We start from the raw sequence: 23,737 nt of genomic DNA, 5'->3' as shown, positions 1-23,737 counted from the left end.
TGTGGGCAGGAGAATTTATTTAGTACTCCTTTTTATCTACCCAACCTTTTTTTGTTTGTTTTTTTTTTTGATACCTCTTTATTTGTTTGCCTTTTATGATGGTTACTTTGGAGCTGCACTGTTCAATATGGTATCCACATTTCGCTATTAAATGTAAATAGATTAAAATTAAAATGTAGTCCCACTCACACAATAGCGATATTTCAAAAGCTAAATAGTCACTTGTAGGTAAGAGTCATCATATTGGATAGTGTTGATATAGAACATTTCTATCATTGTAGAAAGTTCTATTGGATAGGGCTACTCTAGAGATTATAATATACATCTTTAACTTATCACATTATACCTTCAAATCATATAGTAGTAATTTAAATTATGTAAAAATCTTACAAAAAATATACTTTTATCTTACTCCCCTCCTATCCTTTGTGCTTCTATTATAAATGTTAAATAGATACTATTGCCTCTAGAATATATTATACATTGTTATTTTTGCATGAAATAAATAAAAATAAAAATATATATTACCCCTAATTCCCAGAATCTATGAATATGTTATATTATTAGGTTGGTGCAAAAGTAATTGTAGTTTAAAAGGTTAAAAACAATTGCAAAACTGTTTTGCACCAACCTTACTTTTGCACCAACCTAATACATGATAAAAGAAACTTTGCATATGTAATTAAGGTTATAGACTTTAAAATAGAGGAACTATCCTGAATTACTGATGTGGATCCAATCTAATCATATGAGCCCTTTAAAGTAAAGACTTTCTTTAGCTGGAACCAGAAGAGAGATGAAGCAGAAGATGCAGAAGAGAGAGGTGGCAAAAGGGGCACTCAGAAATTTCAAGTGTGAGAAGGATGTGATGCATTGTTGCTGGTTCTGAAATGGAGGTTCCACCTGCAAGGACTAGAGAGACCTCTAGGAGCTAAGGATGGCCCCTGGCTGATACCTGGCAGGGTAATGTGACCTCAGTTGTACAATCATGAAGAATTTGACTCTGAGGATTATTCCCAGAGCCCCTCAAAAAGGGCCTGTTTTGCTGACACCTTGTGAAACTGAGAGCAGAGAAATCAGCTGAGTCAACAGAACCGTGATATAATACATGTTTAAGCCACTAAGTACAGGATAATTTGTTATAGCAATAATAGAAAACATATATATTATATATACGTATATATATGAAGTTTTTTTATATTTACCCCCACAAATTTGTTCTTTATTGTTTCTGACATATCTGGGCTTCCTTCTGGTATCACTTTCTTTAGCCTAAATAATCTATTTTTTTCCCTATAGTGCAAGTCTTCTGGGGAAAAAAATCTCATTTTTTACCTTTTGTCTATTTGAAAGTTTCTTTAATTTGCCTTCATTTTTGAAGCACATTTTCATTGAAGATAGAATTTTAATTCCAGTTTGACAGGTTTTTTGTTTATTTTCTTTCAGTACAAGTATTTTTCCAGCAATAAGTCATCAATCTTCTTGTTTTCCTGTGTGTGTTGAGTTGTCAGAGTTTTTTTCTGACTGCTTTTACGAATTTCACTTAATCCTTGGTGCTCAACATTTTAACTATAATTTTCTTAAGTATGGTTTACTTTTTATTTATCCTGCGTGGTTTGCTGAGCTTCAAGAACATATGGGCTAATATCTTTTATCCATTTTGGAAAATCATACTCATAATCTCTTCAAATATTTCTTCTGTACCATTCACTTTCTCTCCTCCTTTTTAAAATATGTATGTTATATACAAATACTATGTTTATATGTATGTTAAATTACTTGGTTTTATTCCCACAGACCTTAAAATGCTCCATGGCATTTTTCTTATGCTTTTTTTTATCTCTTTGTGTTTTGGTTGAATAATTTCAATTGGCCCGTCTGCAAGTTCACTTATCATTTCCACTGCTTTGTATAATCTGCTGCTAAGTCTATCAAATAAAACTTTATTTCTGTTATTATAATTTTTCTTCCAGCATTTTAATTTTTTATATCTTGCACATTTAGTTTGTTTTGTTACAGCTTTTGTTAAAGTGAGTTAACTTTGTCTTCAAATATTTTGAATATGAGATTAGGACATTTGCTTCAGTAGGGCTTGGAATCTGAATAATGGAGGACTCTAAAGATTTCTTTATACTTTATGTTAGTCCCAACATGGGCTTTTCAAAGCATGAAGCCTTAGACTTTAGCTTCCATCTCTTTGAGTTTTCCTTTTTTTCCTCTCAAGCCCTGTGCCTGAATTCTCTGACCCTGGGAAAATCACTCTCTGCCCTGTCACCTGACCCTTAGTTCTCTGGCTCTCTTGCTTGTCCCCGGTCTTTGGTGCACTTAGTGAAGAAAAGGGTTGGTGGGTCGGTGCAGGCTCTCTCTGTGGCTGGGGGGTTTTGGTATTCTAACCCATCATTCTAGACCACAGGTGGCTATTAGAAATTTGGTAATAGACTGGAATGTCCTTATGGTGGGTTCCTTGTCTTCTTATTGCTCTTCCATTGAAGAAAGCAGCTATGTTTCTTCATTTAAATTTATGTGCATTCTCAGCTCTTGATGGGTTTTAAAAACTATGATTCTGTAGCTTAATCAATTTGCTTCATAATTAGCTGAGTAGAGTTTAGTTTTGTTTTTAAATACATATAGCAGAGAATTTCCTTTACTCAAAAAGGATTCAAAAATGACAAATTCGTTCTCTATCAGAAGGAAACAGTTCATTTGGGGGAAAGTTTTATTATACAACATAGACAATATACTGTTGTTTCCTTCAGGTTTTCCCTATCTATTTGAAACCTTAAAAAATATTAGATTCAGCTTTCCTTTAGCAGATAGTCTTTGTTGACTCTGATTTGAGGTGATCACAGGCACTGAAATTTCAAAACTCTTCCCAATTTCCTTCTAGTCCTAACTCAAAGCTATAATGTCTTCGTTCCTACTTTTGATATTTAGGTCAATTTCCTCACTGTTGGTTAATATTGACAGGATTTTTATTAGTAGTTTGTTTTGGTCAAGTCTTATTCTTACAAAACCAGTTTTTATAATGGAGGAATGTAATGAATTTGGCTTTCAAAGTGCATGAAAAAAAATGTTGATCAGCCACAAAGTCATAAAAGGACAAAGGAGTTTTAGGGTCTTACTAAAAATATGCTTTCAACAATCGCAAGAATATTTCTACTTCTTTTTGTTTTGCTTCTAGATGAGATTATTGCATTCTTTTAAACTCTGTAGGCATTGCCCTCTCTTCTGCCACATGAACTTTTATTGGATTATCAACTCATGGCAGTGACACAAGGAATTCTTACTGTATTGAATCCAACAGGTTGTGTAACTTGCGAGCTTTCCTAAAGGCATGTTTTGCTATTGCACTGGAGTCAGAGGGTATGAATTTGAAATCACAATTATCTTTACCATGAAGTATTGTTCAACTACTAGCAGATTTATACCTATAGAGTTGGTAGAGCGTCACCAAAACTTAATAAATCAAAATAATTCTCAGAATGTATTGATTTTCTTTCTCTTTTGCCAAATCTGAAGACAAAACAAGAAATTGGTATCTAGGTCATTTAAAAGAGTGCTGATTTCTTCAAGTGTTTCTGTTATCTGTTGCTTATATTGTAACATCTGATACTAATACAATATCTGGTACACTAGCCATTGTCATTCTCTGCCCCAAACCTTGTCTGGCCTGGGACCTTATCCACTGAGTTCATGGATATAACATCTTCCATGCACACGTTATCTTTGTTTTCTCTGTACTTTGATGCTGTCCCACTCCAGGGGAGAGCAGAGACCAGAAATGGGACTAATCCTGATTCCAGTCCCAGGTTTGCTCTCTGTCTGGCCCTGGCCTCAGCTTTGGATGGAATTTTAATGAACCCCCTTTCACTAAATAAATAACCCCTTAACACCTAACCAGAGATTTATTTGGTTTAACCATCCACTCCTCTAGAGCAAATGGAACTTGGAAAGCTATTAATCCTTTATATATCAGTCTGAATTAGAGCTGGTTCCTTTCCATCCAACACCTAATTGAGATGAATCACATAAACAAAATAAAACAAAACCCTCTGTTGGAGAGAACAAGAAGATCTGAGTAATAATTTCAGATCAGACCTAAATTATTGCACCAAATACGGGTCATTGGTCTTGAGATGCTAGTAAGAAGAGATACAGTCAGTAGAAAAATGGTGCAGAAAGAACGCTAAAATGTTGTTAAAGATAAATTTGATCAGCTTAACCATGCTGACTGGATCAGTTTCTGTTAAATAAATTTTCAACCTATCATTCAGAAAAAGGAAGCAAGTCTTTTCCTGAACCCAAAGTTAGTTATTTGTAAAATCAGATGGAGAGGAAGATATACATTGATAAAAGGACAAAAAGAGGATACTTGCTGTTAAACGATAAAGAGAATTTGAGATGGGGTCAGCAGAGACTCCTATATTGTGCAGGTATAAAGGGACTGGTTCTTCATTTTTTTTGGAAAAAAAAGTTGACTGTAATTCATTAGACATATATTAACCACCTGTTGTGTCCTTGATATAACCCTGTTAGCTCTAAATGGAGAAAACTGTTACAAGAAGAACACAATGTTGTTGTTTTTTTGGTATTTATATTTAAAGGCAGTATGAAAAATGGCTAGTGATGAATGGCTAAATCTTTGTACATAAAATAGCCTAACATGATTTGGGATACACTGACTTTGGAAAAAATCATCTGTGTTGCTCAAACTTCAAGCAAAATTATGTGTTATATGCCAAGAATTTACAAATGTAGAGACCTTTCTTGTATGTATACCCAGAATCTGAGTTAATGAAACATAGTTTCTTCCCTGATTTAGTTTTAATTTTTACTAATAATGCCAAAAATGTCAGGTAACTTTTCTCATACTAGTCAATTTCACATCTATTTGAGATACATATGATACATATTAATATGTTAATAGTTATAATGAATATTGTCATCATAGATACATAGAACAAAAGGATGAAAATCATTCTGATTTCATTTTTATTTCTATTCATATTCTCTCCAGGTTAAGAATACCTTCACTTAACTTACAATTTAGGAAAAAAATGAGTTAAAACAATATTTCCAGAAGACTTTTTAAAAATAATTTTTTAATTTTTCAATTACAGTTGACATACAGTATTAGTTTCAGGTGTACAACATAGTGATTAGATATTTATATAGCATACAAAGAGATTATCCCAGTAAGTCTAGTACCCACTTGACAACGTACATAGTTATTATAACATTATTGATTATATTCCCTATGCTATACTTTCCATCCCCATGACTATTTTGTAACTACCACTTTTACTTTTTATTCCTTCACCTTTTTCACCCATTCCCTAAACACCCCTCCCTTCTGGCAACCATCAACATGTTCTCTGTATCTATAAGTTTGGTTTTTGCTATTGTTCATTTATTTTGTTCTTTTTTTTAGTTTACACTTATAACTGAAACCATATGACATTTGTCTCACTCTGACTTATTTCACTTTACATAATACCCTCTAGGTCCATCCATGTTCTTGCAGATGGCGAGATTTCATTTTTAATGGCTAAGTAATATTACATCATATATATATATATATATATATATATATATATATATATATACACACACACACACACACACACACACACACACACACACCACTTCTTCTTTATCCATTCATCTGTTGATGGACACTTAGGTTGCTTCTATATCTTGGCTATTCTAAATAGTGCTGCAATGAACATATGGATACATATGTCTTTTCAAATTAGTGTTTTGGGTTTCTTTGGATAAATATCCAGAAGTAGGACTATTGAGTCTTTCTTTGTCTCCTATTATAGCCTTTGTTTTAAAGTCTATTTGGTCTGGTGTAAGTATTGCTACCCTAGCTTTTATGTTTGTTTCCATTTTCATGAAATATCTTTTTCCCATCCATTTACTTTCAGTCTGTGTGCATCTTCAGATCTGAAGTGAGTCTCTTGTAGGCAGCATATGTAAGGGCCTCGTTCTTTTTTTCATTCAGCCACTCTATGTCTTTTGATTGGAGCTTTTAATCCATTTATAGGTAAAGTAATTGTTAATAAATATGCAGTTTATTGCCATTTTATTATTCATATATTTTTCTTCTTCTCTTTTAAAGAAGTACGTTTAACATTTCTTGTAATACTGGTCTGGTGGTGATGAACTCCTTTAGTTTTTTCTTGTCTGACAAACTCTTTATCTGTCCTTCAATTCTAAATGATAGCTTTGCTGGACAGAGTAATCTTGGTTGCAGGTCCTTTCTTTTCATTACTTTGAATGTTTCGTGCTAATCTCTTCTGGTCTGCAAAGTTTCTGTGGTGAAATCAGCAGACAGTCTTATTGAAGCTCCCTTGTAGGTAACCAACTGCTTTATCTCTTGCTGCTTTTAAGATTTTCTCTTTTGTGTTTAACTTTGAAATTTTAATTATGATGTGTTTTCATGTGGGCCCCTTTGCATTCATCTTGTTTGGGACTCTGTGCTTTCTGAGCTTGTATGTCTATTTCCTTTGCCAGGTTAGGTAAGTTTTCCATCATTATTGCCTCAAATAAGCTTTTAATTCTTTGCTCTCTCTCTTCTTCTGGTAGTTCTATGATATACATGTTGGTACGCTTGATGCTCTCCCAGAGGCACCTTAAACTATCCTCATTTTTTGGATGCCTTTTTTCTTTATGCTGTTCTGATTGGGTGTTTTCTGCTACCTTATCTTCTAAATTGCTGACTTGATCCTCTGCTTTATCTGATCTACTGCTGATTCCCCCATAGCATTGACAGAAGTAGGGGAAGAGTCATCAGTATGAAAGAGATCAAGAGGGTTTCCATAACAAAGGCCTATTTTCTGGGGAAAAGACGTTACCAGAAGTTTATCCAATCTGCAGTAAAGACATTGCTCCCTTTCCAGCTCTCTCTGGCCTTATTATCACCTAAGGAGGGAGAAGGGTTAGAAACACCCATGAAGGTCACAGTCACCACAGTTAAGAACGAACATTCACTAAAGATACAAATTTAATGATAAGATGAAAGAATACTTGCACACATTACCATCACACGATCAGGGCTCAGTACAATAACAATAGATTACAGAATCTCTCTGAGGAAGAGTACTTAGAGAGGCTCAATGTCAACAGGGAAAGGAAAACAAAACACACAAAAAAGGACATTTGATGCCTCTGGTACATACAGCTACAGTAAACATTACTAGAGCCCAATTCCTAGCCAGATCAACATAAAAGCTCACACTAAAGACCTGTTTGCCTCATTTCCCATCAGACTGAGCTTTCAACAACAACAAAATTACAACGTATGCTTACAGGCAAAAAACACTAGAGTCCTCAGAGACATCAGAACTCAACCCTGTGACACAAGGGTTGGAATTATCAGACATAAAATTTAAAATAACTGTGATTAATATGTTAGGGACTCTAATGGAAGAAGTAGACAATGGGCAACAACATATGGGTAATGTAAGCAAAGAGATTAAAAAAAAACTATGAAAGAATGAAATAATCAAAGACATTGCAACTGAAATGAAGAATGCCTTTGGGATCACCGATAGACTAAACATGGTCTAGGAAATAATCAGCGAGCTTGAATATAAGTCAATAGCAACTTCCCAAACTGAAATTCAAAGAGAAAAGACAATGACAAAGGCAGAACAGAATATCCAAGAACTGGGATAATTTCAAAAAGTGTAACATGCATAATTTGATTAGGAAAAGAAAGGGAGAATAGAGCAGGAGAATTATTTGAAGTACTAATGGTCCAGACCTTTTCACATCAATACAGATCCTAAACCACAGACCTAAGCTCAGAAAACACCAAACACAAGTACAAAAAACAAATAAACAAAAACAAAACAAAAAAAAATCAAAATAATAAAACAGCTACATTTCATCATATCATATTCAAGATTCATAAAACAAAAGACAAAGAGAAAACCTTGAAAGAGATTAGAGGAAAACAATCACAATTTTACTTGTAAAGGAAATAAAACATACAGAGATAAGAATTACAGTGAACTTCTTGTCAGAAATCATGCAATCAAGAAGAGAGTGGCATTAAATATTTTAAATGTTTAAGGAAAAAAACACCAACCTAGACTCCTGTAATCCAGTGAAATTATCTTTCAAAAATAAAGGAGAAATAAAGACTTTCTCAGACAAATAAACATGGAAGGAATTCACCACTGTAAGAAATGTTAAAAGAAGTTCTTCAGGGAGAAGGAAAATGATAGTAGGTTAGAAACTGTACTCTATATAAAGAAAGGAAGAAATTAGAGAAGAAATAAATTAAGGTAAAATAAAACCATCCATTTTTATTTTTAATTGATCTAAGATAACTGCTTAAAGTAACAATGGTAAAAATGTATTGAGTGATGAGTACCTCTGGTAGGTAACTTTATAGTTCAAAACTCTTTTTTAAGGATTTTAATTAGCAATTTGTTTTTCCCAATAGATTGGGAATAATCTAATAATCATTCAAAATACATTTTAAGCAGTAGATGTTTTACATCTATTTCAACTTACACCAGTTTCATCTATATTACATCAATGAAAATATATTTTCTCTACTTCTATCTTTACTTATATCCTTTGGCAAATATAAGATTGTTATAAAACACTAATAATAAAGATTTCTGAAGACTTAGGTTATTTATACTTTAAAATCAGTTAAGTTCAGTCAGAAATTATTTAGTGTGCATTAACCATCAGACACATTGACAAGTCCTACAGTGGGATGCAAAGATGAATAAGATATTAGGTCAAGAGAGGAGTTCAGTGAACTACTCATACAGAATAATCCTTTTTCAAATAAATGGTTATTAGTAAAATGAGAAGCCTTTCTTTTTTGGTTATTTTGTTCATGAGTTTTCAGTAAAGTTCAATCAGTCAATTAACAAATCTTTTTTGAATTTTAACATTGTATCCAACTTTAAGTACTTAAGATCCAATAAGACTGCTTGTTACTATTCCTCCTTCCAATGCATGACAGACCTCATTAAATTATTCTGGTACATTTTCAGATTGGGTTTGGATATGCCTTTAGAATCTTTTCAAACAGCTTAAGATATTTTTTCCATTTGATTAGAATTGCCATACAAGATGAAATCTATTTGCCATCCCTGGTTTAAATTAAAGATATGTAGTAATCATGTTGTCACAAATAAGAATGTTGAATAAAGTTTGGGTAAATGCTGGATTACATTGTAATTGATTTGAAGACATCTAAAGAACCATCTGGAAAAAGAGAGAGATAATATAAACTGAAAATAAAAGTTTAGGGATGAATTGTACAGGGGAAGGGAATCAAGGTCAGCAAGAATGCTAAAAAGAACAAACCCTACTGAATCTTGTTATTCTAAGACAGAATAGAAAATACACTAGAAAATGGTGTATTTTGGTACCAGTAAAACCATATTTACTCTATTGAACAATAAAACACACATTTTAATATTATGTTATTTCTGTTATCAGGAGGTGTCTTATGATGTATTTCAAAAGAATTTTTGCCTGCAATCATTTATGAAATTAGACTTTAATGAAATGTCATCACATTGTGCTTATACAAATTTATTCATATGTAGAATGTAATAATACTTCACTAAATTATTTAAGTCTTTTGTATTTGCAGTATCCTGCAAAGTTGAATCTTCACTCAAATTTGGATTTTTAAATGTCATTGTAAATACCTTAAGAGATATTAAAGCATGCACTATCATATCATTTAATGGAGCATCATACAACTTCTCAGTGTTTCCACTGAGGACAAATAGAAGAGTTGGATAAAATTTAAAGCACTGTTTCAAAACATTAAGAGGGTTTTTGAAGTAATGACAATAAGAGTGACTAATATTCTATAGAGAACAATGGAGAAATAAACTGACAGTCTTTAGCAGTTTTGGTGCGGTTTTTTTTTTTTTTTTATTTTGTTTCGTTTTTGATTTTGGTGGGAATATATGTCAATCAGGGTATGGGCAAGAGATTGAGAATCAAATTAATATAAACTAATACCATGTTTCCCCGAAAATAAGACCAGGTCTTATACTAATTTTTGCTCCAAAAGACGCATTAGGACTTACGTTCAGGGGATGTCATCCTGAAAAATCATGCTAGGGCTTATTTTCCGGTTGTCTTATGTTTGAGGAAACACAGTATTGAATGACAAATATAATTGAAAAGTTAAAAAGAGGGGGAAAAGGTGAAGGGGAATAAGAGATTCAAATTTCCAGGTGTAAGACAAATAAGTCATGGGGATGTAATATACGGCATGGGGAATATAGTCAATAGTATTGTGATAGCATGTTACAGTGTCAGATGGTTGCTGGACTTATGGTGATCACTTCTTTAGGTATATAAATGTTGAATAACTAGGATATATACCTGAAACTAATATTATATTGTATGGTAACTATATTTTAATAAAAATCTTTAAAAAGAATGTATAAATACAAAAAAATAGAAACAAGAAATGTATGTAGACACAATGAAAAAGACTAACAATCTATAATTGGAGTTCCAGAAGAAGAGTATGGGATAGAGGCAGAATTTGAAGTGATCATGGCTGAGAATTTCCTAAACTGATGAAATCCATTAATCTACATATTTGAGAAGTTTAATAAACTTCTAGAGGAAAATAATCCAAAGTAATTCAAATTTAAGTGCACTATAGTCAAACTGTTGAATAACAAACTCAAATAAAAATTCTTCAAAACACTCAGAGAAAAAGGTACATTATCTGAAAAACAGCAATAATATGACTAACAGAAGACTTCTCAAAAGATAAAGAAGTCAGAAGACAATGAAATGAGACCTTTTAAGTGCTGATATATTTTCAACCTGATATTCTATGTAAAAAAATGGAAGCAAATGAGGAGTTCCAACACAGCTTAGGATAGAGAAAACTGAGAGAGAATATTAAGTGATACTCTCGAATTGAAGGCTACATTCTACATAATCATATATTTGTTTTTGTCCATTAGAGAGCTGAGTTTACCAGGTTAACAAGGGAACTGGATTACCAATGATAAAAAGCCCACAGAGATGGAATGCGCAAACTGTTTCAATTTTGACAGAAAATAAGAGAAAGATGTTACAGTCATAAAGGTCAGTAGGGAAAAAAACTAAAATCAATAAATTCTTGAAGTCCATGAGTGGGCTGGTGTGATAGTTTGGAATCTCCAGGATCCTCAAAATAAAAGGATTCTGTAAATAAGTGCTGGTTTTATACATGGGTGTCTGCCTGGTGCCCCCCACCAAAAAAAAAAAAAAAAAGAAAAAGAAAAAAAATTAGGGCAGAGCAAGAGACTTGAGAGAGCCTGCCTTAGAGGTGCAGGCATTCAAGTTCTGCCAAAGTTTGAGGATGGAGTAGCAGTCCTTGGAGAAACCCATTCATATTCCAGGCCCTGCATGAGTACAAAGTGTTGATCAGCTTCCTCAACCCTTCTCTAATAAAAGCAAAAGTCATTTGCAAAACGGGAATGGCAAAAACCTCACTTAAACCCCTAATCTGATTCTGCTTTAAAATGAGAGAAAAGTTAATGGCCTCTGGGAAGGGGCAAGGAACCCTCTCATTCACCCCATACCAAGAAAGGTCTGTGCCACTGGGGGAAGGGTAGAAAATTTGCCCATAATACCCTGTGCTGATAATAATCAAAAGAGATCTTCTTTGGGTGGAGAGCAGGATACCCAGTCCTGCCCAGAATCTAGTACTGATATAAAGCACAGGTCTTCTGCCATGTGGGAAGAAGCAGGGAACCATGCCATGCAGGATCTTGTACCCAAGGTCCCTCATGAAAAAAGGCAGGGTTTGAATACCAGCTGGGGGATGGGAAGAAAACCTTGCCTGTGCTTTAGCCCCTACAAAGAGTAAGAAGCAGAGGCTGTCTGCCACTGAGGGAGATCTGGAGAACTGACAAATCTCACCCCTGGAGCTCAGTCACAGGGTTCTGCCTAAGACTAAAACTAGAGCAGAAGAATCAAGAAAGCACACCACAAAATTTGCATCAAGTAACAAACAATAGGAACATGAAGAGAGACTCTCTATTGCAGGGCTTACTGAAAGCTGAGGTTGGAGCAGGAACACTGAGAAAGATCTTCCGGTACTACAGCCTCACGCTGGACACAAGGTAGCTGGTCCATAATCAGATGACTTTGAAGTCTATGGTGCACTGAAGGGGACTGTAACAACAAAACCCAAACTTTTTAAGTAATTCAATGCCAACCCTAAAGGCCTGACAGAGAAATGCTTTCTTGTTTCCTGACATAAGTATTATTTACCGCAGGTTCTACTCTTTTTACTTTTACAATGTCCAACATGCAGTTAAAAATCATGAGATACATAAAAAGCATGAAAATTATGTTCCATTTTTTAAGCAATAAAATTGTTCACAGAATTAGGCACAGCAATGACCTGGATGTTGGAATTACCTGAAAAAGACTTTTAAATTAATCCTTTAATATGATAAAGGATATAGTGGAAAAGGTAGATAATATGCATAAACAGGTAGGGAATACTAGCAGAGAGATGGAAATTTAAAAAAATGTCAAAGGAAAATGGTGGAAATGAAAAGCACAATATAAGATATAAATAATTTGATGGGCTACACATTGGAAAGAAGAATCAATGAATTTGAAAATAGATAAATAGAAAATTCTCCGAAGTAAAAGCCAAACAGGAAAAAGAGTGAAAAAAAACAGAACAAAATATAAAAAAGCAGTAGGGCAATTCAAATTTTTCAACATTTATAATTTGAGGTCCCCCCAAAAGAGAGACCGAGGACAGCGTAGAAGAAAAATTTGAAGATATAACGATCAATAATATTGCAAAAGTAAAAAACAAAATAAAAACAAACAAACAAACAAAAACAACAAACCACAAATTCAACAAGCTCAGAGATCCTCAAGTAGGATAAATTAAAAGGAAAACATTCCTAGGCATCATTGTCAAACTGGTATAAAACTTGTAGACTGAAAATTTTAAAATATTGCTGAAGAGAAATTAAAGAGGATCTAAATAAACAGGGAGGTATTCTGTGACCCCACATTAGAAGATTTGAATTATTTAATATGTCACCTCTCCCAAAATTAATCTGTAGACTCAATGTAATCCCAATCAAAATCAGTTTTTTGTTTTTTTTTTTAAATTGAGAAGCAGATTCTCAGAATTATAGTAGTCCCTCCTTATCCCTAGGGAATATGTTCCAAGACCCCAGTGGATGCCTGAAACCGCAGATAGTACTGAACCCTATATATATACTATGTTTTTCTCTATCTATGTACATACCTATGTATTTTTTAAATTATAAATTAGGCACAGTAAAAGATTAAGAACAATACCTAACAATACGATAGAACAAATACAGCAACATACTGAAATAAAAGTAACATGGATGTGGTCTCTTTCTCTCTAATAACTGATCTGATAACTGAGAGGGCTACTAATGGTGGGTAGCATACACAGCATGGAGACGCTGGACAAAGGGATGAGTCACGTCCTGGGCAGCTGGAAATGGGACGGTGCAAGATTTCATCAGTCCACTCAGAATGGTGCACAGTTTAAAACTTATAAATTGTTTATTTCCAGGATTTTCCATTTAATATTTTCAGACCACAGTTGACTTTGGCTAACTGGAACCATGGAAAAAGAAACCACGAATAAGGTGGGACTACATAAATGTAAAGTGCTTAAAAGAGCCAAAATAATTTTGATAAAGAAGACCTTAAATTTTCTGACTCCAATACTTACCATAAATTTTCAGTAATAAAACAATGTAGTATTGGCATAAGGAGATCAATGGAATAGAACACAGAGTCTAAAAATGGATCCACACATATCTTTTGATAAAAATTCCAAGGTAACTCAATGGTGAGAGGATATTCTTTTAAACAAATAGTTCTGGAACGAGGATATTTGGGATGAAATATATGAAACTTGATCCTTAATCACAAAATAAAGAAGAATTTACATAAAATGGATCATAGGTCTAAATAAAATAGGTAAAATCAAATTTTTAGAAGAAAATATATAAGAAAGTCTCTATGAGCTTATATTAGGTAATTTCATTCTTAGGTAACACACATAAAACATGAACCATAAAGAGAAAAAAAAATGACAAATTGAATATCATCAGAAGTAAGAAAGTCTGCTCTTCAAAATGCACTGTTAAGAAAATGAAAAGATAAGCCACATATTTTTAAAACACATATCTGATAAAAGGCTTATATTCAGAATACACATTTTTAAAAAGACTCATAGAACTCAATAATGAAAAAATAAACAATCCAATAAAATGATTACAATATTTGAACAAGAACTTTACCAAAAAGGTGCTAGCATTACTGGGGAAATGGTAAAATCAATATTTTGTATTAGACTAATAATTCACAGGTGAGTTGTGATCACTCAGGTAACAATCAAAGGTACATACATATATTTTGCAAGTAAGTAGAAGGAAAATAAAACAATAAAAGTATTCAGTTTTCAAATAATGCCAGAAAAGATGGAAAAGAAAGCTAAATAAAATGTACCTCTATTCTGTTTACAAGGAACAATTTAAAAACTCAATAAACAGGAAAAAATACCATATGAACAAGAAATAGGGAAAAAAGCAAAGTAGACTTTAAAGCAAGAGCATTGTTAGAGATAAAGAGGGACATTTCATAGCAATAAAATTGTCAATCCAACAGGAAGATAAAATAATTCCAAGTTTGAATGTACTTAATATGGATTTATATTTCAGAAAGCAAAATTGATGGAATAAAAAGAAAAAAGAAAAATTCAAAATAATAGTGGGAAATTTTAACATACCTTCTCATTCATTCAGAGAATAAGTAGACAAAACATAAGAAAGATATTTATTCTAGGCTATGCTCCTCCCACTAGATAAATCCGGAAATAAAATTTGATAAATTTAGGAAATTCTATACAATTAATCACATCTTATATTTTCACAATGAACAATAGAATAATAAAAACTCTGATGAAATTCTGCATCAAAATATATGAAGCTGTGACAATTAAGTTCGTGAACTCATCCTAGAAAAAATGCTACATACATCATTGCTGAATGTCATTATGGTCACCTTCCAAGTACACCCCTTAGGAAGCTATGCACTGATGCCAGCGCCTAGTCCACCTTTCAAAGCAATTTTGGAACTGTTTCTGGAATGGCCATCAGAGCTGTTGTCGTATTACCCTTGATGTTCTGAATGTCATCAAAATGTCTTCCTTTCAATATTTCCTGTATCTTCGGGTAAAAAAGAAGTCATTGGGGGCCAGATCAGGCGAGTAGGGAGGGTGTTCTAATAGTTATTTGTTCACTGGCTAAAAATTCCCTCACAGACAGTGCCATGTGAGCTGGGGCCTTGTTGTGATGCAAGAACCATGAATTGTTGGCGAAAAGTTCAGGTCGCCTAACTTTTACACGCAGCCTTTTCAGCACTTGCAAATAGTAAACTTGGTTAACCGTTTATCTAGTTGGTACAAATTCATAATTAATAATCTGATAGCAAAAAAATTAGCAACATTGTTGCAACCAGTTCTCGAACTTAATTGTCAGATCTTCGTATATGTTTTTTTCTAAGCCTATTTGATTGTGGAAACTTTTTCAATGTAGCTTTTATTAAAGTAGCTTAGAAAATGTGTTGTGTAGAATACACTTTGTATAATACTGTTCTGGTTTTGCAGTTTTAAAATATATAGCTTTTTTTCAGAAACATAATCTTCTATGCAATATTGGTTTTGACTTAGAAAAGTCTAGGTTTTTTAAGTAGCCAATTATGTTAGTTATTATTTAAATCATAGATGAAGATGCAAATGTCATACCTTCAAATTAATATTACCAATTGTATTTTTAAATAATTTAATTATAAAAGCATTTACTTTCAGAAATAAATCTAGTATTGCCAAATATTGTTATTCTGTCAATTGCAGGTTTCTGAGTAAGAACATTCTGATACTATGTTCTGTAACTTAAGATCACATACAGCCGCTAAAATTTTGAGGTGCTACTCCATGGAGAATTAAATATCAAATAAAAGCACACATAGAAATACTTTATCATGAATGTATGAAAAGTCTGAAGTATATCCAATATAATAAAACATGATTTAAATGGAGCTGAATTTAAATGGACAACTATTTAATAGGAATTTTAAATATCTGAAAATATTTGAAATGCATAACAAACTAGTTTACCACCAAAAACAAACAAACAAAAAGCACACATAAACCCTGCGTTTTGTACCATTTAAATTTTAACCAGGCCTTTATATCATGTGAAGACCATTAGTAGATCCAGACTATGTATTAAAAGTAGTTATCATAAAACCTACAAACTTTTACGAGAACCTTTCTACTTCACATAATTATTTTATTTGTTCCACACAAACGGCCTCACAGAGGCACGTAGTTCTGGTATTAATATTCTAATTTTGCATGTTGGAAAACTGAGATTCAAAATCCCATACTTTTTGCCAGCATCACTCCATCTCATTTTGCACGATCAATTCAGCCTCTCCTTATCTAATCTCTTGGCAATACAGGGTATTATTAACTATGCCCTGTTTCCCAAAACTGTCCCCCAAAACAATGATGAATTTGATTATATACAAAAAAAAAAAAAGATATTTGCTTAATGATGAGACTGTCAATACAGTGAAGAGACAAGTGATTAAATGAGGCCAACAAGGGATTACTATCTAGACTGCACAAGAAACATCTGGAAATCAATAAAAGATGTTGATCCCAAGGGAAAAAATGAGCAAAGGTTATAAACAGGGAAATTTTGAAAGAGAAAATAAAAAAGGCTAACATCCCTATAAAGAAATACTTTGATTCAATAGTAGTAGAAGAATTGTAACCCCCTAAAATACTCACATAGTAAGGGTGTACTGGATATCCTTTGCAACACTATTTGGGGTTGTGGAAAGCAGGAGGGAAGCTACATGACCTTCAGTGGGAGAGCAGAAGCACACCATTGAGAACTGTGCAGTAAGTAAAACAATGGGTTAGACGTATAAGGCAATAAAATTGGATTTTAAACAAAATTCAAGACACAATACATAAATTAAGAATGCATGCTTACAAAGCAATATTTCATATTTTTCTAGAACATAAAGATGCTAAAAGATAACATAAACAGTTTGAATGATTGCCTGTAGCAGGAAGGAAAAAGGCAGCGGACGATGAGAATAAAGAGAAACAACGGGGGAAAAATTAAACAAATACTTTCTTCTCACACACTTCTTCAATGAGCAGTGATCTAAACCCCTTCACCTCAGGAACATCCTAACTGATTGCCCTCCATCTTCTACTTTCCTCCTTTCTAATTTTTCCATCTTGGATACAGTGACCTTTAAAAATCCAAATTTCTTCATTTCACTCCCTTTTTAAAACTCTTCCAAGACTTCCTTTAGCTTTCTGAATAAAGATCAAATCCTTAACACAACCCTACATTTCCAGCCTCATGTTAAGCATTCTCAACATTCCTTGAAAATGTCTGTTGCTTATTATGTCAATGTCTGTCTAAAATGTTGATTCGTGCTCTCCTCACCTCACTTGCATTCATCTTTCAGATCTCCACTCAGAGTCATCTCTAAACTGACTAGATCACATCCTTTTACTGGGCTCTCAAGAGCACACTCCAATCACTACTTATGCCACTTATCACAGTGTGTAATTACATCTGGAATTATTTCAACAATTTCTAGTTCTATCAATATTTGTAAGCTCCTTGAAGGTGGCGACCCTATTTGTTTTGCTAACCATTATATTCAATGAACTTGACAGAGTACCGGTTACATAGTTGACCCTCAGTAATTATGTGTTAAACAAATGGATAAATGTAAGAATTTCTGCTTTAAGGAAAATATTGGACACCTGCTTTAATAATTAAAAAATGAGAAATTTGTAAAGGGAAGTTTAAAAAAATAGTAACAATAAAAAGGCTGTTAGTCATTGAAAATGATGTTCAAGGGGAAAAACATGAAATCAAGACACACACTTTACTTCTAGATTTAACTATTATATTATTATTATAGATTTGTGAAAAAGATGAGCATATTTTATATTTCTCTGTTCAGAATCTGTGTATAAACTATAGCTATTGAAAACAAGTTTTTAAATTGCATTCCAAATGACAGCCTTTAAACAATGTTTTTTCTGAAACAAAGCCAGCAGATTTTACATCACAGATGTCCATGTACCTAAAGATTCATTGTAGAGAAACTAATTCCAAAATATTCCCCTTTAAAATTTGCTTACGCATTTCCTTATGTAAACAAAAGTGAAAACAGTCTGACAAAAGCGAAGAATGAAAATGTTGCTACATGTTTCAAATATACAACATCTGTTTTTAAATTCTGTGGCATTCCAACTAGCCTAAAGAAAACCCCAGGGAGAAAACTATAAATGGTATTCCCTATGCACACACATTTAATAATGAGTAGCACACATGGAAGCTGTAAATTTGGGAAGAAAACCCATGTTTCCTATTGAAACTACTCTAGCCTATAGAGAGGAAGCCTCTGAAACAGGATATTTGTTATTCAGAAGCCAATGTCAATCCGCCTCCATACACTTTCAAAGTAAAATAAAATCTGATCAGGGTCTCTTTTGTGCCAGGTGCTTTACAAATATTATGTCATTTAATTTTTCCCCAAGCCCTGTGAGGTACACATAAATGTCAACATTTGCAGAAGAAACTGAAACTCAGAGAAGTTAAATAGTTGACTGGAGTAAACATAGCTACGTAACAGTGGGGTAGGACTTGAACTCAAGTATAACTCCAACTCTTCATGATATCCACTCAGTCCTGCTTTAAAGGATTCCTCATCTTTCTTTAAATCCCAGTCACAGCCTGTGACTATATCTCTAGAGCTGGTCCAAAAATTTTATTCCACCCACCAATTTGCCTTCATCAACTTTGAACACTTATATTTTAGTTACTATGATAGACATTAGAAACTTGTGGACCCTTTGCTCCTCTAACTATAAGTTAAGTAACTTGAGAGCAATTTCTATTTTGCATCTTGTTCTTTCTTTTTTCCTCTCTTTGGTCACAGAAAACCTTTAAAAAGCATCTACCGATGAGTATGATAGTTTAACATGCAAATAGTTGAAAAAAATAGTATAATAAATGACACTCTATCACTTCCAAATTTCTCGTGTATACCTGTTAGCTTATTATACCTGTTAGCAATCTATTTAGGTCAATTTGAACTTTAATGTTTTCTAAATGAAATCAAGCCAACAAAAATTTTGTCTTCTCAGGAGTTCGCCTCATTAATTAAGGGCCATTATGAAGCGGCAAATCCCCTGGTCCTAAATAGACCTCTTCTACTAGCTACATTTGTACATCATTCCCCTACTACATGAAACTGAAGAGATTTCTCTTCCAGAAACAAAGCCCTTCAGTTTCATGGACTTTCTTCATCAGCTCCTCCTGAAGCTTGCATTCTAACAATTGCTAATTTAATAAAAATAGTTATCAGTAAATTGTTTAACTTCACTTCAGTGTGCTTCACCGATGAAAAAGGTTTTAGTAATACATAGTGAGACAGCTCCAAGGATGAAATCATATATTTAAAGCAGACATAGTTTAGAGAAATTTCTCAACTAATGTTCGTTTCTTTCTCTTCTCTTGCTATTGTATTCTAAGGTCTCATTGGCTCTTGTTTCCCTGAGTTTCTTTTCTTCTGTAATTTATTTCTTCACGAATACCCTCTAATCTTTACTGCTTATTCTGAGTTAATTTGTCTCAAACTTCAAGGCCTTTTCTACCTGAAGCTTCCATCAGCCTGGTATTTCCTCTCTTATTTTAAAGTAGTTGGAACTTTATACCAAAGATTCATTTTTTTAAATGGTTAGGTTGTGGTTATGTAGCTCATCTGAAACTTGAGCACATCAAAAACCTTCATGAAATTCGTATGTCCTGCCGTGGGATGGTAGAACATTGTTATTTCTCTCAACATTTCTATAGAAAAGCAGTGTGTCTGCATTGAATGCAAGTCCAATGTCCTTGTCTCTAGCCAAGCTGGAGATATTTCCAAATCCACCATAACTTTTGAGAGGTGGGTGGCTTGCTACAAGGCTCACTTCCAGTCACCTTGATATTTGGGTATATGCTACGTAAATTATAATAACAAGTAGACTTAGGAAAATAATTCAGGAAAAGATAGTACAAATGGTCATAAGGAATAATTATTATAGTCAGTACGACAGAATGGTTTGCTGTTTAGGCTTTATAGTAGCTTTCAAACGTGGTTCCAAAATTCTTTTGACTCTCTTATCAAGGGGTCTATGCCCCTTACCCCTAAATTGGGGCTCTTGACTACCTGAGCAATTGAATATGTCAGAAGTCATATTGTACAATTTTCTAGGCACAGGAAACAAAAAATTGGCACCTTCCAATTCTGTTTCTTAGTATATTTGCTCTTGGAATCCAGCCTCCATGCAGTAAGAAGCCCAACCAACTCATGGAGAAACCCACAAGGAAATGAACCAAGAGATCTGGCCACAGCCCCGCAAAGTTCCAAGCTGGAAGTCAGCACCAAATTGCCAGTCATGAGTTGAGTCATCTTGACAGTGGATCTTCCAGGCCCAACAGATGCTTTGTGGAGCAAACATGAGTTATTACCATCGTACCCTGCAAAATTATAGATTGGTGAGCAGAATAAATTACTGATGTTATTTGAGTTACTAAGTTTTGGGTGATTTATTAGGCATTAATAGATAATTGGAATAGACACATATTCAAAACGGCATCAATTTTGCTCGATTAAGTTTGAGGGAGTGAATGTCACAAGGTGGGGTCTGTGCCCTTTATGCTCCCTACGTCCAAATAAGCTCTGAGATGTTCCAACCTAACCTCTCAATGGCATATATATACATGTTAGTGATATATGACATCTATCAATTATATATCTATTGGACAAAAAAAAATGTATACACATTTTAAGAAAGAAAAAAACTATTAAAATTATAACACAATGAATGACGCTAGCATTCATTTGATTAATGCCGTCTTTTGAGTGAACGTCATACTACACATTGCTACTGTAATTCAATTCAACTCCAAAAAGTAATACATATTTAAAAAATTTTTTTATTGGTTTCAGGTGTACAAACCAATGTGGTAGTTAGGTATTTAATCCCCTCAGGAAAAAAGAGAAGAGGAAAAGTAATACATACATAGTATTTCTTAAAATACACACACACACACACACACACACACACACACACACACCAGGGGTCCCAAAAAATGTACACAAGTGGAAACTTTGGTCAACGTTGCTCAAGCAGTAGTTCGTCCTAATCAGAAGTGTCTGGACGCTGATGGTAACCACTTTGAGCACCTCTTTTTTTTTTTTTTTTTTTTTTTTGAGCACCTCTTGTAATTGCAGAAGTCAAATGTGACTTGTAGTCATCTTTTGTTATCAGTATATACTGAGTATTACAATTTTAATAGTTTCTCCTTTTCTAAAATGTGTATACATTATTTGACACCATATATGTATATATATATACATATATATGGTCGATTATTATTTATTCACAGGCTTTGCATTTGTAAATTCACCTACTCACTAAAAGTATTTGTAAACCCTAGACTAACAGAACACTTGAATGGTCACTCACTGCACGCATTCCCAGCTGAGAGTGAATGAGGCAACACTGCCTTCCTGTTTCAGCTTTCCTACTATAAACAAGTGTCTTTCTTATAAACAAGTGGTCCATTTGGTGTCACATTTTCCATAACTTTGTGCTTTTTATTGGTGATTTTGTTGTTTAAAATGACCCCCAAGCTTCATGTTGAAATGCTATCTAGTTCCAAGCTGAAAGAAGTGCAAGTAGGCTGTGATGTGCTTGCCCTGTGGAGAAAATAGGTGTGTTAGATAAGCTTTGTCCAGGCATGACGTATAGTATTTTGGTTTGAATCAATATTAATGAAACAACAATGTTTATTAAATAAGTTGTCTTTAAACAGAAACACGTATTAAACGAGTTTATGTATGTATTGATTTTATAGAGGATCACAGGAACCTAATCTGGTATTTCCCTTAGGAAAAATGGTTCAGTATTCACAAATCGGGATTCATGGCTACTTTATATAACATAAGTGTCACGTATAATGAGAATCAACTGTATATATTCCAACATAATATCTAAATGCTTCTGTCTAACTTCCAGATATATATTATATATGTAAACACACACATATTCACATATAAAAGATAGAATGAGAGGGTAGGAAATCACCAACATAAACTATGAAACATCAGTCCTGGTTTTATTTGTCCTATTATAGTATAAAATTCATTGAACTATGTGAAAACTGCAGCATTTTACAGACAAACCTACTAATATTATATCTAAGTAATTTGTTTCTCAACCATCCACATCACTCGCAAATTATTTTATCCACTCTTCACCCTTTAAACAAGTCATTTTCCAGCTAAGAAGGTGAACTCATGATTTCCTGCATTTAATGTAAATTTAGTGAAAACTATGTCACATTGAAATATATACAATCAGATAATTACATGGCAAAGATAATTGTAGTTGATTAAAGTTGGCTGTTGTAAATAGACTGGTTAATACCCCAAACTCTTCGGTGTAAACAAAACATTTGTCTACCACTCATTTGCACTTTTCTTCTCCTCATTGATAAATTTTATAGGTCCACTCTCAAAAGCTCGCCTCCTTTTGAATGATGGAAAATCTGCAGACCCAAGTGTTAACTTGCATTACATTCCCTAAGTCTGAACTTAAAAACAACACCCTTGCTTTTTCTAGTTTAGAGTTGGTTCACGACAGCTGAAGAGTTGGACACAGAGGAATATCTAAATCTAACTTTTCCTGCATGAACTACAAATAATCATCTAGTCTTTGCTCCCTCTTCCAGATGCTCCTAATCCCCTGTATTCCCCCACAAAACACACACACACACACACACACACACACACACACACACACACACACTAAACCTTTTGATGTATGACATGCCGAAATACTGGAGAGAGGAGTTCTTTGGTCAGAGAAGGAGATAAAGTGGAACATGGAAAAAGGAAACAAATTCTAATTTTAAAGGAAAAAAGTTCAGAAGAGTCCAAGGTTAACATTTAACACTGTAGGACCTTCGTTGTGCTAGGGGAAAAAAAAAAAAGAGAGAGAGAAACTATAGACAAAATTGCTTTTATTATATTTTTGTCTTAGTTAAAAATATTGATAAAAGAAAATGTAACTTTAGAATGGAAAGGACATTTGGACTCATTTTATAATGCAACACCTTTATTTTATTTCTTTTAATATTTTCTATCTTTATTGAGATATAACTGAAAAATAACATCATGCAAATTAAGGTGTATACACAATAAGGTTAGTTAATACATCTATCACCTCATGTGGCTATCATTTTACTTTTTGTGGGGAGAACATTTAAGCTCTCTCTTAGCAACTTTCAAGTATACAGTACAGTACAGTACTGTTAATTATACTCAACCTGCTGTACATTAGATGCCAGAACTTATTTATCTTGTAACTGAAAGATTGTATACCCTTTGACCAACATCTCTCCATATCCCTCAAACCATTGCCCCTGGCAATGACATATAAGTGAGATCATAGAGCATATGTCTTTATTTATCTGATATCTCACTTAGCATAATGCCCTCAAGTTCCTTCCATGTTTTCACAAATGGCAGGATTTCCTTCTAAGTGAGGAAACTGAGGTCC

The 23,737-nt window shown here is 33.6% G+C and overlaps 1 long non-coding RNA gene across 8 annotated transcripts in view; it reads right to left on the bottom strand.

Annotated features, from left to right (window-relative positions):
* LOC109460765 (uncharacterized) overlaps positions 1-23,737 on the bottom strand; it is a 318,121-nt gene that overhangs the window by 7,175 nt on the left and 287,209 nt on the right. For 6 of the 8 annotated variants that reach the window (XR_016019545.1, XR_016019544.1, XR_016019547.1 and 3 more), the window contains 4 exons: positions 16,880-16,986; positions 14,810-14,880; positions 12,059-12,180; positions 11-6,927 (listed from right to left, as the gene is read on the bottom strand). This is a non-coding gene — a long non-coding RNA (uncharacterized LOC109460765). Of the gene's footprint in view, positions 1-10; positions 6,928-12,058; positions 12,181-14,809; positions 14,881-16,879; positions 16,987-23,737 lie in introns of those variants that run through there. The other 2 variants (XR_012496611.2, XR_016019542.1) reach the window with 2 other exon arrangements.

This window comes from Rhinolophus sinicus, chromosome 17, assembly GCF_057876585.1.
Source record: "Rhinolophus sinicus isolate RSI-liver-muscle chromosome 17, RSI-T2T, whole genome shotgun sequence".
Classification (NCBI taxonomy): domain Eukaryota; kingdom Metazoa; phylum Chordata; class Mammalia; order Chiroptera; family Rhinolophidae; genus Rhinolophus; species Rhinolophus sinicus.
This window is presented reverse-complemented; position numbering and strand designations above follow the sequence as displayed.